The following is an 18,023-nucleotide window of genomic DNA, read 5'->3' as shown; positions in this document are numbered from 1 at the left end:
GGTGTTAATACTATAAAGGGGGCATTGTCAAACACGACAAAGCTCGCTGTGAAATTTCAAGCTCACACAAGCGGTCGCTCACTTCGTTATAGCTGCATCCAATACTCTAATTGACATATCATCGGGGGTACCACTTGCCGCCTATGTTTCGGATTAGTGCGGCGACAGACCGACGGACAATCGATCTGGCAATGCTCTTGCCTATTCTGATAGTGAGTTGCAATAATAGACGGATTTAGAGGAATTAATAATCTTGATACTAGAATTATTCGAAAAAAAATATTTTGACTTAATAAAGCTTTATTTTGCAAAGCTTAGAATTATTAAGTTCAGTTGATGAAGGACACACGGTTTTGTCGAATAGCATACATATGTACATATTAAGCATTAGTTACTTAAGTGTATTTCTAATAGATAAATCACTTTATTTTGCTTAATGTATTATGCGATAAGTTTTTTATGTATTATTAGATTTGAAATATTAAAATCACCTTTCAAGGTTTAGAATTTTAATCGAGTTTTAACACGGAAATAATGTAACTTATCTTTTAGGTAAGACTACGGTCTTGTGTTAGATTGGTAACTAAGTTGTAACTTAATAGTGTTTGAAAGTTTGGTATATATCTTAATCAATATGAAATGTAATATGTTCATAAACTGATTGTGTTACAAGCATCTCGAACTACCTAACTTACCCTATACCGTCATTATAAAGGTAAATTATGTAATATAATGTCATAATACATAGCTATGAAATAGTTTATTAAAGACATTTAGTTATTACTAGAATAGTTGTATAAACAATAAACGCTTGACTGTCTTAAAGTGTATCTGGATAAACTGATATAAAAACGGCTAAACACTCACGTATATTGGTCCGGTGGCGGCACCGACTAGTTTCGAGCCCATCGGGGGCCCTTCATCAGGATGAGTGGTACTGGTATTATTTCGCGGTCGCGGCCAGTACCACTCATCCTGATGAAGCGACCCCGATAGGCTCGAAACTAGTCGGTGCCGCCACCGGATGAATATACGTGAGTGTTTAGCCGTTTTTATATCAGTTTAGTATAATGTCTAACGAAAGTTTGAATAATTTAATTTGTCTAGATAGATTAAATAGAGACAATTTTTTGTTATAAATTTAGCAAGGTTTATTAATATTTCGATTTAACAATTGAAAAACCGAGAGCATAATAATGATTTATATTTTATCTTTTGGTGAGATTTTTTTTTTGCATTTGTGTACGCTAAGGGCAATTTAGTGAAAAGGTTTTATTCATTGCGTTCACTGTAATCATTTGATTACAAATAGGCTGTTAGGGAAAAGGATATTATTGTAGACAATAATAAAAGGCCGTTAGGGGGCGCGTAAGGGCTGGTAATATATGTGACACCCTGGTCACGCTTCGCGAAGCAAGGAAGAATTGTGACCTCTCGGGCCATGTAAATACCCTAAAAGGTTCTTTACAACGTAGCCGTATAACTACGTATCTTTTCCAAGAAGATGAACTTTTGAAAAACTTTTATGCCTTATATTCATGTTTTGTTTATACTTTTACAAAAAATGGCAAAATTGACTGATTTTCAGTCGGTACCAGTCATTTATAGCCTACTGATTAACTTTCCAAATGGTCGAATAAAGCGTGTCAGTTTTCTATATTTAATATAACCTAATCAAGGATGTGCTCTGATTAAATTGAAACCTTTTTGAGTTCTCTTAAGGGATAAATACTGAACCTTTAGAATGAGTAATGGCCAAAGTTTACTTCAAAAAGTCGATTCACGTCCTTTATTAAGGGTTGCCAATCACATCTCGCGCGAAATCATAACTCAGCTAGACGCCTACCCTCTATCTAAATCTTTGGGAAGGCTCCATCCATTGCGTTTAATTACAGCCCGACCCCATGCGTTCTCCTTACCTGAAGATCGTTAATCTTTCTTAAAGATATATTCCCCGTCTTAGAACCGCGTTCATTTTACGCCTTCAGCGATAATCGCTTGATGTCACACGCTTCGCATCTGTACAGTCTAAAGCGTAGATGCTTAACCTTTCCAATAGTAGTATCCGATGTCTTTGAACTTTCCCCCTTGAATATCGGTCCTTGACTTTACGCGCCTCGATTTTGATTCCGACGTTTATGTTTATTGATTAGCAGGATGGCGGATTTCAATAAGCTCCATTAACCAATTTCGTGTTGGGTATTTTGTTGATTAACTCGATGACGTCTCGTCTCGTAGCTTTCTACTTAATTGGTTATTGGATTAAATATTGATGAGTTATGTCGTTCAATCGATTTTGCCTTAATTAATTTATATTTATCTGTATTAAGCAGGTTTAATGCAAATGTTTAGATGGATGGATGGATGTTAGTTTGAAGGTCTCTCCAGAACGACTGAACGGATTATGATTAAATTTGGCATACATATAGAACATAGTCAGGAAGAATGCATAAGCAAAATTAGTTTTTTCAATTTCACGCGAACGGAGTCACGTGCGAAGCCAGTATTAAAGTTCATAATCTTTGTTAAATGTAAGTAATGTTAATTATTTAAAGTAATCAATTAATAATTGCAACGTAGGAAAAGAGATCTGTGTTAAATTTAAGTTACATCACTATAAGTTTCGTACTATCTAATGCCACTCATATTTATGTTACTCCAGTAGAAAATAAACTAAAACTAACAACATTGTTAAATAAAACTAGACTAAAAATAACATTGGATAAACTTTACAAAATTACTGAGTTACATCGCCCATCAAACTATGTCTTGTCTAAAACTTTAAACATAAAACTACAAACTACGGTCGCTAACTTTTCGTTTTTAAATTCTGGTACAACTTAGTACACTTCGGTGGGAATAACTGCATTATTTTTTAAATTTTAATATAACTAGAATGTACGTGTGTGCTTTTGTGGTTTGACAAACAAAATAATGGATTTGGGGCATAGTTTATTATCTACTAGGATTGTGAACTGACAGACATTCCTTTGTGCAATGCTTTTACTAAAAATTACGATTCAAACTTTAAACATTTAAAAAATAAATATTAGAGTGTTTCCAAACTGCATATAATTAAATCGAATTTTTCTTGTATCATTTTTAAATACTTTAGTAGTGTAAGGAAGAAAAACATATTGCCGGTATACTGGCGCAACACTAGCATAACTAAAATGTCGACGTTTGTGTCCCCTCACCATTCATTCTGACACTGTACTTTGTAACGAAAGCACGTCATTCGCGACAAAGGATTCTAATTAATAATGCGTAGAAGTAGTATAATAAATAATTCCGTCAAAGGTTTTTCGTCGGCAGAAGAAGCTCCTAGTTATAAGGTCCATCTTTGACACAAGTCGTACGAGAGCTGGGCACACAGTGTGGCCGCGGCAAGCGCTGTTCAAATACATCCAGCGCCGGTCGCTTTCCAATTAAGTTCAGAAACTGTTTGTGTTCAGTTCAGGTATCATACCTGAATGCCTTTGACGTTCTCTCTCATATTAGTCCGGTACTGTTTAATGTGTAACTTGCTTTAGTAATTTACGTGGGGGAGTTTCGGACGTTTAATTAGCTAATGTTTCCAATTCCTGTCGCATTGATTTGTCGTCATGAGATATCGATCAGTATCGTATTTCATGTCAGTGTAATAAGATATGAAGTACTAGCTATAGCCCGCAACTCCGTTGGCGCGCAATTAAAAACACTTAATTAGTAACCTATGAGTTCTTTTAGGCTATGTTCTACATCTATGCCAAATTACAGCTGGATCCATTCAGCTGTTCCAGAGATACCTTCAAATAAACATCCATCCATGCATCCATCAAAAACATTCGCATTTATAAAATTAGTAAGATATAGGACTTCGAAAATAAAATAACTGTGAATAATTATACTAATTACTTGGTTAATTTTATAAAATGTACTAAAGTATTAACAACATATATCGTGTAATCTTCTAAATGTCAGATAACTTTACTTTTAAGGAAATTGTGAACGCGAATTTCTGAAATTGAGACAATTCGATTCCTAAGTGAGGGGAGTACCATTTTACCTTAACGAAGGCTACGTGTCGTCCGCTAGTTGGAAAATTTATATATCAAACGTTGTCTGCGTTTCAAAAAATAGAAGAGAACGGAAAGGGCTCTTAAAAGTTATTTAAATTGCGCGACAATTTTCTTCAGTCATAACGTTAAGTGGCGGAGGCGTTGAAATTCCGCTAAATGAGGTTTTAAGCCTTCGTCCCATGGAAGGGATTCACAAAACAGATTTGATGCAGACGGCCCGTCGGCGCACACAATGCCACTGATCCCTCCCTGCCTTCTCCCCGACAACGCCTAAATTATTACATTGTTCTATGACTGTGCAGCGGTTTATGACACTCGAAACGAGTGAGCTTTGTCTATTGTACTATGTACTGTCATTGTTTACTTATTTTACAAATAGCTTTCTAAAGATAATTTAGGATTACTTTGATGGATGATATCTTTATCGCTTTGAATTGTTTAACGTCTTTTAATCTCCATATGACATGAGTAAAGAGTTTAACAATACCGCTGTTAAGATTTTAATTTGTATTCTACAATGTTTAAGGAACGTCAACTAGCAACATGAAATAGCAGTTGTTTTTGAAATTTAATTAAGTTATAGGGTGATTAATAAACTATATTTTTGTCTGTATGTGCTTTAAATCTCGCGTACTAATCATAAGTTTCATTTATTACTAAGCCACGAACGCTTCGTATTATATGACTGTTGAAAGGAATTCACAAGAGCCGGAGCTGACAACTGATTCTCATTTACCCATTGTTGTAACACTTCAACAATGTTTGCAGGCGCGATGACCCATTTGTGTCCGTGATGAAAAATATGAAAGTTTTCTCGGCTTATTATCATTGTAAGTTTATTACTCTATGAATATACCATGAGTTTGATTCAACGCACCAAGTTTCTATAGAGTACTACTGATTAGATGTTGATGGAAGATTTTTATTAGGAAAATAGACTTTTTCACAGACTAAGCTCCAGTTTTTGCCATCTGTATTTTATATAATTTTGTTTTGTGGTTAAAAAAGTAAAATGTATAATGATATTAGCTTTAGAATACATTAGCCTTGTTAAACAAACATCATAAAGCAGCTTAAGGGACTGTGTAAACCAAGATTATAATTTCTACCTTTGTTTATTGCCGACGCCAGAGGACATTTTACGTTTAACGAATTATTCGCCATTGTTTGACTTATCGGACCGGTTTGCGTAATGAATTACGCGTGTCTGAGTAATTTTTAGGGTTCCGTACCTCATAGGAAAAAAACGGAACCCTTATAGGATCACTTTGTTGTCCGTCCGTCCGTCTGTTAAGACCCTTTTTCTCAAAAACGCGTGAAGGTATCACGCTGGACTTTGTTTTTTTTTATTTTGAGAACTGTGCATGTGAAAAGATTAAGGTAAATTATCGTGTATGGAGTAAGTAAATTAAAAATGTATTCTACAACAAAAACATGATATACAGCGTGTTTCAAATAATAATGCATGCCTTAAAAAATTACGAAATAGTTATCGTTATTTGTTTCGCTGATCCTACATATGTATGTATGTTTATGACGTCACAATAAGGCATGTACATTCTTATTTGAAGCGAATTGTAGTCTTACGTACATAACTGTTATGTGCATATAGAAGACAGTAGTTCCAGTAAAAGTTTTCGAAGAAGTCCGAGTTTAGCATAATGTGAAACGCTTAGTCATTCTTACGTTATCTCGCGAAATATATTTCGCCGCTACCCCACGTATTAATCAAGCAGTAGTTTTAGTTGGGCGAGAGAAACGTGTTACTGGCTGCTTGATAACGCCTCAATGGATAGAATTCAATATTTCATTTTAACTTTCCTCATTGTTTACACTATACTTATACAAACAACTTTAACTATTTATATTTGGTTTCTGAGACCAACATTTCTGTATGAAATACATCGTCGTTCCAAGGGAGATACAAACAGAGAGATCAAGATACAACAGAGATAACAATCTGTTTTACACGGGGCTTTTAGCGTCAGAAACCCACGGTTACAAATGTAATAAATAAGTTTTGGATATTAACAATAGTGAAATTATAAAACATTAAACCAAGCTAAAAATTATTAATAAAACATTGCAAATATTGTAGATACAATTGACAATGAGTACGTAGAATAAATGTTCAAAAACATAATGTAATTTGTTGTTTATGTCTATTATACATGATTGTAACTTATATAAGTTATGTAAAAATATATCAGGTAAGTTTTAAAAAGTTTATAACCGAATTGAACTCGTATTAAACTGATACTGGCATTAGTAGTTGTCAGTTAAATCCCGAATAAAGTCACAACAAAACTTAAAAGAATAAAGCGGCAAGGGCGGTCGAGTTGCTATGAAACAAACATAAGTCAGTTATCTTTAGGGCCGGAGCGCTGGGGAAGTTTGACAAAGCATTTATTGTCGGTGAAGACGTCGCGAGGAATCCTCGGGGCGGTCCCGGCCGCATGATAACGACTTCTAAAGTCGACTGACATTTGCCATTTAAAAATACCACATGTAAAATATATTACATTTGTTCAGCAAAATATTTTTAGAAGTTATTTTAAAATATTACAATAAATTAGTTTTTTTACAATAAATAAAAAAATATAATAATTTTCATTTATACCTTTAAGTAGGGTTGAGGATAGGCCGGTGGGCCGTAAGAATTAAACTAAAACATTAAGTGACAACCCTACGTGGATGCGATAAGGCCAGGGAGCCAATGACAATAATTTTATTCATTTCTGCTAGCGACCAAATATATAACTTCAAGGCAATAAATACAAGACACTTTTTTTTACTGCAACTTCAAATCACGTAATGCATCAGAAGAGATTTTTGGTAAATTTAATAATTCAAAGTTTATTTTTCTTTTTTATTTAACCTTTAAGCTTTATGATTTATATGAACACAGTAAAAAAGCACATTATATAAAACCCTTTTCATTATGAAGGGTCTTGACGCTTGTATTGAGAGGTAATCCAAGTAGCGTAATAAAGGAGCACTTTTTCGCAAATCTTCAGATAAGGGAAGGTGAGCGCGATATATCAAGAGATTAGTCGTTTGCCGCCGCTCTGAGCACGGCGTTGAATGTAAAGTGGAACATCTAGTGATGTACACATACGATTACAATTTAATTTTTTATTTTGTTTTTAATTAAAATTATTTTATCGTAAAGATCTAAAAGCAATAAAGTACTTAGCATTCTAAAGATTGCGACCTTGTCTTTTTATTATAAGATAATAAAAAAAACAAGAACAATAATAACTAAGGACATGTATTTGCGAAATAACAAATAGACTATTTATTTGAAAGGAAATTCTTGCGATATTTCAATTATATTCTTTTAAATTTAAAGACAAAAAAACAGAATTTATTTTAATAACAGGATAGAAGTAACTTATATGCTAAAATGGTATGCATTCAGTCAAAATTCATTGATAATTATTTCACATATCGAAGTATATGGCACATCACTAGTAGTACATAAGGGTCTCCATAAGTTAACAGCTAGCCGTGGAGCCTATCATATATCAGGTCTACGGTTGACATATTTCGCCGTCATGTATGTACGCTTTGCATACATAAGTGTTGTCGGAACAACCCTACAGCTCCCTGCTTTTGGATTATCTTTTCGATAAGGTGACATGTTTAATTTTATTCCTTCATAATTTTCAACGACATAAAATAATGATAGCAGTCATATAAGGCTTACGAAGAGTGAGGTCAGAATTCTATTAGAGAATTTCTTCATCGGTGAGAAAAATATTAATTAGAGAAGAAATAAAACTTATGTTTTCTTAAATAAATGTATAATAGTATATAAAACATAAAATATCATTGTATATAAAAAAATACTAGTAGTCAACCGCGACTCTGTCCGCGCGTAATTGAAAAAAAAAATAATTAGTAGCCTTTTAATTCTTTTAAACTATGTCTTACATCTATGCCTAATTTCAGCGAGATCTCTGCGGCCGTTCTGGAAACGCCTTCTAATAAACGTCCATCTATCAATCCAAATATTAGCCAAATAGTAAGATTAAGCTATAAATTCACTGAGTTATAGAATGTACAGTGAATGCATCTGTAATTAGAAGTAGATAACAAATCTATTTAAACTTTTTGCTCGCGTGCATCGACATAAATCACTTCCACCTGTAAATCACCTATATACAGAATAAGCTCAAACGAGCTGAATTGAACTTTATCCAGTTACAACAGAGTTTACATTAGAGTGGTATGATTTTACAGGTATTACCTCCGATGCATGCTGCACGCCTGATCCGGCGTCACATCGGCGCTTGTAACTCAGGCTGGCTTAATTAGAAAGTCAGCGTTCGTTGCATTCCTTCTTGAAGAGTACGTATTTTACCTTTCTATATTCTTTAGTTATTGGAGTAAATAAATTATTAAAACCGAGATATTATTAATCTATGTATTTTATAATAATACACAAGTACCTTTCAAGTACCTTATTAAGTTTATTATATTTAACTTTTGATTTAAGTGCTATGGACAGAATTAGCAGTGTAAATAAATACACGCAAAAATTAAGAAACCCTAGGCAACGAACGAATTTGCAGTAGCTGATTCTGATGAGAAAGCATATCCTAGTCTAGGATTTTTGTTTATGGGAAATTGAAACATATTTTTTTTAAAGATTCAAGTTTATGCCGACTAGTGAAAACGTTTTTGATGTAAGTTACATTGTTGTAAATGTTGTTTCAAACGCGATAACAATAAAAATACCGTTTCAATTGATCCCATTTGGTTTACAAATATGACAGGGTTCGAGTTCGGAACAATCTGATAAAAGCAAAATGTCTTCCTCACGCCTTAAGCATTTTAGATTGTGGATATGAAACTTTAACCTTCAATTCCAACATAGAACTTATAATTATTACAAATAATACAGTCATATTTATTTTGTAATAGAATTTTAACATCAACAAACTTTTATAAAACATAATTTTAATTATTTTATGCTGTAACATTAAAAGCGGTTTTAAACTTAATTTACTAGATTTATTTTTATAAAATGTGCTTTGACATAGATTTAGTTTTATTGTATTACTATGTTGCCCGTGACTTTATCCGCGTGGAATTAAAAATAACTTAAATAGCAGTCTATGTTCTTTCACATTACGTTCTTCATCTACGTCAAATTTCAGCGAGATCTATCTAGCTGTTCTGAAGATACTTTGTAACAAACACCCATCCATCCATTAAATTATTAGTAAGATGTAAAAAAATCACAGTATCCATTAGTGCACCTAACAAAATCAACATGAATCACAACCTGTACACTGTTTGTTCACTGAACACGGCATAGGCTCGCATATTTACACAGATTATTCACTTTACTGCACCCAAATGAAAGTACATGTACCTATCAGACTTCTTTTTTCCCGTTTTAATACGTCTGCTTCCCTCGATAAATTGCGACCTCTGTTGGGGGATGTAACTGCGAATGTTTATGTTTGTGATTCCGTCACTGCCTACGCCGTAGTCGGGTTGCTACGCCCTCCGTAGTGCAGTGTTGTCTTGTTAATTATGAACAAGACAACACTGCACAAGTTCTTAATTGAGATAGTGTATATTGTAATAAAATCTTTCACACTTAAAATGGTCTTCATTGATGACTCAAAGTGGTGTACAGGTATGATAGGCTTCCTTCTTGATGGAAATAATCCTTTGATTCTATGAACATCAGTTTCTTAGAATTTCATATTGAAATTAAATTTACATTTACATATTATTGTAGAACTATAAGCAAATACTTAAAGCTTCTGTTTGCATCTTTAAAATATACATTAAGTAAGTAAATAAATATGTAAGTGTGCCTTAAAGCAAAGCTATTATACAAAAATGTCGTGAAAAAAATGAGCCGAGCAAAGCTTACTTTTAACAGCCTGTAATAACTGACAGCCTTCAACGATGAAATTTACGAACGTCAGGTGTAGCCGAGGCTAAGAATCAGAAAAGGCTATAAAAACAACAATCCGGAGGCCAATCGATGACGGGAGGCTTTCCCGGATGTCTCCTAAATTCTTAATACCTCACGTAACTCTCGAGATTAGGGGAGGGAAAACTGCACTTAACTTTTATTGTCGAAGCCTTGAGTCTGCCGAGACGAGCTCCTCGATCGATGTTGTTGTGAAACTTATATTGTTTGTTTAAATTAGATTGTTGTTAAAAGTTGCAGATGTAGAATTAAAAACTTAAAGTTACAAATATATCGGCAAATTAATTGAACCGATTTTTATATCATATATTTTGTACCTTACCTTATAATAACTAGTCTAATCTTCATCGAATGATTAAAGAAGAGTTAATTTTAAGTTCTTTAATTCTATAGAATAATTTCCTTAATTGAATCAATGACTTTAGTTAAAGTATTATTCCTCTACGTGTAAGTGAAATGCAAAACAATTCCTTCGCATTTATACTTTCACTAGTCAAGTTTAATCACGTACGACATAAACTTGACAGAGCTTATAGATATTCATAACTCCAACATATGCATAAGTCTGCTTATAAGTTAACAATTTGAACATTAATTATCTCGCATGCGTCTCGTTCGCCAGTATTTAATCCCATTCAAGGGTTGCGAGGCAAGAGTGGGAGTAACTAAGCCGATTACAATATTCGACTGAGTTCCGTAGCGCGACTTGTTAGCAAGGCTACATTCAAGTTTGTCTTGTTATAACTCGCCAACTCCGTGGCTTAAGTATGACATACCCGACTACAAACTGGAAAGGCTTTAAACTCTGTATTCGATTTTATATACTCTATGAGCTCGTAGGTAAACGAGGGACGTATGCAGACACCGAAATTTGAAGTACATACTCGTAGGTAGTCTCCAAGACTGTGTGCTTACACTGTCTCGGATTTGTGCGATATGTTGACAAACTATTGGAATAGTTCATTTAGTCTGTTATTTATACAAGATACGAAGTTAAGTGTACGCTACTATTTATTTTTGATATTAGAAGTGTTGCATTCTGGTGAGGATTTTTCCTTTTTAGTTGATTTGTAATTTTCAACGGAATAATTTCTGTTCTGTTTCTTGTTTATGGCTCTCCCTCGGCGGATTGGGACAATGTCAAGTGTTTATGGTTCTGTTTAAACTTGTTAGATACTGGCAACACTACTCTGCTTGTAGAGAAGTCTTGTGAATAAACATGTGAACCAAAGATTAAAACTTTTGAATTACCTGAAACTGTTGATTTACCTAAAAAGACAGACACAAACATTTAAATATTGTTAGTAGGTTATAAGACGTACAACTTAGAGTCTAATATTATTAGTGTTAATATAGTCAAATAAAATATTAATAAACGAAGAATTTACAAAAGTTAATTGAGTCTTAAAGTTAGTGGGACGAAGGATGGAATTGGGAAGTATATCCAATTATGATGAAGTCTTTTTGGGACAAGTAAAAAAAATAAACGGAATAAGTTACAAAATGCATTAATTGAAGCTCTATGAAGGTAGATTGTAGTACTAACTAGTAGAATGAAATAATATATTTGTTATTCCTCCATACATTTATTCATTTCGGTTATCTGCAAAGGTTGTACATCTTCCCATTTTAAAGTATTTCTGCGAAAAAAAAAGTATTAAAACCAAGTCAAACAAACTGAAAGCATGATCCAATTTCACTTGTACGTAGGAAAAAGAGATACTAACGTTGTTATTTGACAAAAATTCTCATATAGCAATATTCTAGTCACATATTTGCGAAGCTATAAGAATATAACATGGCTGAAGTAAAATTTTGTTTATGCGATAAAATTTTCCCGGGAAGGTAAATGAAGAACACTACAAAAAACGTACGTGCTAACACAATTCCGGTACCCGCGTCACGCTTACATTGGATTTGCTTAACAAGATTAGAGAGGCGAAAAATGTCAGACAATGTACCCGAATTAACACTGACTACGAATGTAGGACAAACGATGTTATGAGGCTTCAAATTGATCATATACGTATGTAAAGAGCGTCGGTGATTCAGGAAATAACTGACTTGCAATCTGTAGGTCCAAGGTTCGAATCCAGCCATGTATTAAAGTGTTTTGCGATTTACATATGTACATTTATCCGACGTTTAAACGGTGAAGAAAAACGTCGTGATGCAATCTGCACATATCTGAGAAGAAATTAATATATGTGTGAAGTCAACCAACCCGCACTTGGCCAGCGTGGTTGACTATGGTCTGGTCATCCCTAACTTAGATTAGACTCTGAACCCCTCAGTGGGGACGTATAGTGAGCTGATGATGATATATTAACGTGTTGTAGGTTAAGTATTATTTTAATTTATTATTTTATCCAATTATCCTGTACTTTCAATAATTATAAGCACCCAACATAATTGGCCTGCAATACAAGAGTTTTACAATGTACAAATAATGATTCTATAAATCATTTTTTCGAGGATTACCTCATCATCTCACGAATTAAGATAAACTCAAATACCTTAATTTTGAATCTATATTAAATGCATACATTTTAATATAAAGTAGTCTAATTACAGTCACGGTTTTGAGTAATCTCAGTAGTGAAATTCAATATCAGATATTTGACGTGTAGGCGTTTTAATGTGTAAAGCAGGATTACAGTAGTAACTTTTACCTAAAAGGATTTTAATCCATTCACGGTAAAAGGTTTTATAGTGATTCTGAAAGTTACATTATTTGTTTAAAGTGTTGTGGCGTTTGACTTTTATAAAATTTCACTACATATTATTTTCGAATAAAGCACAAGCAGAATATCATAATTAAAATAAAGTAAAATTAGATTATGTAATTTTTTTTCTAATGCATCACATTTTGTAAGCATTTTTGACAACACAAATTTTGGTTTCACTGCAAATTATCGCTTAAACATTATGTATATTTAAAAATATTACTAATATTAAAAATGCGTATGTTCAGATGTATGGATGGATTTTTTGAAGGTATCTTCAGAACCGCTGCATGGATACCGGTGAAATATGGTATAGATGTAGAAGAATAGATGTAGTGTCTGGAAGAATACATAGGCTACAAGTTAATTCCGCGATCGGAGTAGGCTATAACGACGGCTAGTATGTAGATATAATATTTACCGTTGGTTGTAGTTAACCAAGCCACACGAGTAAGAACACAGGTCCACGTTAATTAAAACAAACATTGAATATTCCCCATTTTATCGCGTAATCATTAAGCCCTTTACAACCCATTATTGGGTTCAATCCAAAGGATATTTGAAATAATAATTTGCACCTATAAATTTTATTTATGAATATTTAAAATTTCAAAATATATCTGATATCAGTGACCTAGGCGACTGTTTTATCCTTTTTGTTCCAGTCTATTCGACTGGTAGAGAATGTATATAGACATTAAGTTCTCTAATTGTGTATGAAATTAAGTTTTTAAAAATACATAAAACAGTATAAGGAATGATTTAACAATGTCGCTAATACCATAATTAAACCACAGCTTTTATTTTCCTGTTCAATAGCTTTTTAAATTCAACTTAAAGTACCGATGAATGCAAACGCACACGCGGCTTCTAAACGTATTGACAATTGCACAGAAAGGATTATCTATAATGAATGATGCCCGTATGTTCACTTCCTTTGATGTGAGCTCCCATCCAACCAATGTTTGTCTCAAAGCTGTATTTAATTGCTAGCTCGTTATTTTTGGATTATTTAAACAGTGGAATCGTTTCTATCAGTGACCGGTCCGCCCCAAGGGGACCGGTTCAATTTCGATCATCAAACAGATTTTTCGTTTATGCAACTGTTGTTAATTGCCGTTAAACGATACTCATTCACATGTACACATGCCAGCATAAATATAAAAAAACTCTTTGAAATGTGTATTGGATTTTTTCATTAATAATTTTCATTACATAGTAGCGTCAAATATGTATTATATAATAGAATTGGTGTTAATAGTAACAAGATTAGACGAGATTTTCGTTATCTTAAATAGTCTCACTTTGGAGTGAAAAAATGTTTTATTGCATTTTTTTTAGGATTTATACGTAGTAAAAGGTTTAAAATCGAGTTTAAACTACTGTAGCCACAAAGTTTACCAATCCGTCGCTCGGTAACTGGCAGAGCAATTACTTGCTTAGACACTTTTAAATTCCACCAACATTCGGGAAATGGAAACGTCAAACGAGATCTGGAGCGAGGTACTACTGGCTACACCGTAACTTCTGTTTCACAGTTCAAATCAACCAGAACTTTATATAGGTCTTATTATACGTCTTTTTTCACTTTCATCTTTATTGTCTCTTCTATTTTTTATGTTAGCATTGTGACCTTGACTAATTTCAAGATGTGAATTTGATTTTGATTTAAATTCTGTCTTGGTTATAAATGTAGTTGATATTTTTTTGTTAAATATAAATAATACTGTTTAATTTGTAGAAGAGTCATATTTTGCTTGGTATGTTTATTTTCACTAATAAAAAAATTGAAGATGAAAAAAATATGTCAAGTATATATGGATGAATGCCGACGTAATAGAAAGAGCTCTCTGATTTTTATTCGATTTAAAACTTTTTGTTTATATGACTAAATAGTTGTATCATAAGCGTGATTTTTCATTTAGAAAAAAAATTCAAACTGTCCGGAATAAATCGGTAGGTCCTTTGCAATATTTATGATTTGTAGGGCTCCTGTCGTATCTCGGCTCTTCCACGCACTTCCACAACATTGAGCTGCTATAACTAAACGCAAAGGGTACATTAACGATATCAAAATAAAAGATTTCACTGGAAATTTCCAGAAGCCCTTTTAGGGCTACTGAATTTTAAAATGGCATTTTATTTCTACAAATCTTTATAAATCAGAACATTATTTATTTAATTTAAAAAAATAATAATAAACGAGAGAATTTACAGTATTTTAGTTTCGCAAACTCATTGAAAAAAATTAATTTACTTTTATGAGATGATTATATATATTACCCTACTTTAGTCAATATTATGGAGTTAAATGTGAACTTAATTAGATCCTACAACAATGGTTGAATCACATTGATCTTCAGTCAAGCGTAGAACCAATTGTGGTGGAATTTCAGATCACCTCTTCAAATCAATTGAGAATTACTTATATGTTCCTAGTTGAAATTAATAGCAATACTTTAAATTTACAGAAATGCAAAAAAGTTTCTCCTGTCACAATGTGGCGTGGCGCGGATGAAGTCGCGGACGATAGCTAGTACGTTATAATATGTTGGTAGAAACGTTAGGTACAAATTTCAAACTCATCAATGTATGTTCTTGATTTGGATATAAGATAATACTATTTATTCCATCTGCATAATCTCCAGAGGTTAAGAGATATTCAGTACGCCGTACCAAAGTGTCTATCTCACTAATACCTGTACCTGGAAGCTAATCAACACATGTTAGTTACTCCAGCCACGTACGCATCCGCCGAGGTTAACGATGTTCCGGCTACACGATGTAATGCAGTAACTGGACATAACTTTTATCGCTTACGATTTTGTCTTTATGAAACATGAAGGTACAATGGTGGTTATAAGCAAGCTACGTAGATTATAATCGTTTTATGTTTGCTTTATACATTTACTTGCAGGAATGACATAAATTTTCTATAGTTAATATGTGTCACGTATTGATTATCGTTGGTAGAGATAGTCTGTGGCTCAGGGGTTATGCACTTGACTTGCAATCTACAGGTACTGTGTTCTATTCGGGAGACTCTCGCCTCGCCATGTAGTAATATGTTTTTCGATTTACATATGTACATTTTACGGCAAAGGAAGACATAGTTATGCAATCTGCACACAGCGAAGAGATTTAAAAGATATGTGGGAAGACAAACAACCGCACTAGGCCAACGTGGTAGACTATGGCCTAATTACTTCTTACTTAAACGATGCTGTTCTATGGGCAAGTTAAAAGTCAATAGATTCAATATTTAACGACATACATATTTTTATGAGTTCTAACATGAACACTTGCAAAGACCGTCGTTTTCAGGACATTGTGGCTTACAGCTAGATTTAAATCTGAATAACATTTTACAGTCTCTTAAATGCTATAATAATTCACGTTATAAATTAGTTTTAAGATTATTTTTCTCTTTTAATATAAGGATGTCACTCAACAAAGTGTTCGATTATTTTTGAGTGGCGTTTAGTATGTGAAGTAGAACGTCACTTGACAATGTTTGCGTTTCATTATGTTGCAGCGAGGCAGTGAGGGCAGTCTCATTCCGGCGTTACGAGTGTTGCGATCAGGTGTACCGGTTACTTAGCGACTGTTTACCCACCGGGCGCGCCCCGGGTCACTACACCGAATTGTGAGGGGTGCAATGGACACTACAATCAGTGGAGTCGTATTATTATTTTTAAATTCTTTACCGAAATAATTTTGTTATTCTATATGACTTTATATGCTCTATAAGAGACGAAGTTATCAGACTTACGTTTGCAGAGCACTGAAAATACTTAGGTTATAAATAATGACCACAAGAAATCTAGTTAGATAAGTCATCTGAAAAACTATTTAAACCCTTAACTAATCAAGTTGTAAGATATTTTAGATAACAGACTAAAAATACATGTTTTAAATAAATAGTAATTTAATTGAAATAAATATCAACACTGCGAAAGTTATTCCATGTATTCCACTGTTCAATTTAGGAAATTAAGTACGTACGTCGAAGATTACAGCGGCTCGCGAGCCGCGCGACCCGGTAGCTGCACTGTACTAGGGCGCCGCCCGCCCACTGTTATTATCTGGCTGCAACGTCACTTCCGATCTCCTCTCGCCGCACCGAGGTCCACTACCGCCATCTCGACAGCGTGGCGTTCAACGTTTGAACTATCTCGAGCGAAACGACTCGAATTCTGGTGAACATTTCTTTATTTGTGTTTCGAATTGTGTTTGTCCTGAGACTTGGAAAGAACGCAACGACTAAACCTTTTCTACGTATATATTTAATAGGGCTTTAAAAATGACGCATTTTGTTTCATTACACGTTTATATACCTAATTATGACTTTATTTTGTTGGCTGTAGTAACTCAGTTCTTTTTTAAGGAATAAAGTTCTATAATTAAAGCTTCAAATATGATTATATAGTTATGACATTTGTAGTAAGTATTTTGTTATGATTTAATTACGATTAAGATGTTCCATTAATTCCTTAATATACTCCAACATATGGTCTATGAGAGTATAAAATCATGTTTCCTTGTTTGCTCAGTTATAACAAATATATGAACATCAGTTTACGTCTAAGGTTACGAGAAATAACGCGTCGGAATTTCGGTAAACCTCAGAATGTTGTTCATCTTCACATCTGTATTCCATTAGCAAATACGGTTTACCTGCTATCAAATTTTCCAATTTACCTTGACCTCCACTCCCCTCCGTGTTCTTTGTGTAATTGGATGTGATAAGGGAGATGCGATGTATTAACAAGGTTCAGAATTAACTAGCCGATGTGTAAGACGCAACGAACGCCCGAGGTGCTATCATCCAGGTAACGAGCGGAGGAAATAGGGGTGTCAGAATAGTTACGTGTTATATTTCGACATAAATCAACACTAAAATTAAACTAAAATAAACTTGGCGATGTAATAAGGTAAAGCAATTTCCTGTTACTTTTAATAACAAATTTTCTGTGTAACATGAGCGAACACTATTGTTGTATTGATAAAATTCAATAAAGAGTTATTTTTATTGCATATAAAATTATAAAAATAGTCGATTCGAGTACCAAAACTTAGTGTTAACTAATTGTTATATGTTGATTAAGCGATTTTGTAGCATTATGTACATTTATATAATACATTATGTACAAGAAATTGAAAGAATATAAGTATGAGATTTTTTCTACTGTATACGTACAGTTTGCTAAATCAGAAGGTCAAAACCTGGGTATAATTGTGTACATATACATTTAGAATTCCGTCATCCCTGATAAT

General features: G+C 33.5%; 1 long non-coding RNA gene across 1 annotated transcript in view; it reads left to right on the top strand.

The window, feature by feature from the left end:
• Window positions 1–18,023, top strand: part of LOC106113509 (uncharacterized) — a 43,798-nt gene that overhangs the window by 23,764 nt on the left and 2,011 nt on the right. Inside the window, exons 3-5 of the long non-coding RNA XR_001227664.1 lie at window positions 8,307–8,414; window positions 16,282–16,392; window positions 16,736–16,945. This is a non-coding gene — a long non-coding RNA (uncharacterized LOC106113509). The remainder of the gene's footprint in view (window positions 1–8,306; window positions 8,415–16,281; window positions 16,393–16,735; window positions 16,946–18,023) is intronic.

The sequence above is a fragment of the Papilio xuthus genome, unplaced genomic scaffold (assembly GCF_000836235.2).
Source record: "Papilio xuthus unplaced genomic scaffold, Pxut_1.1 DF828258.1, whole genome shotgun sequence".
NCBI classification, from domain to species: domain Eukaryota; kingdom Metazoa; phylum Arthropoda; class Insecta; order Lepidoptera; family Papilionidae; genus Papilio; species Papilio xuthus.
Note: the sequence above shows the minus strand (reverse complement) of the source record. Positions and strands in the feature narration are given on the sequence as shown.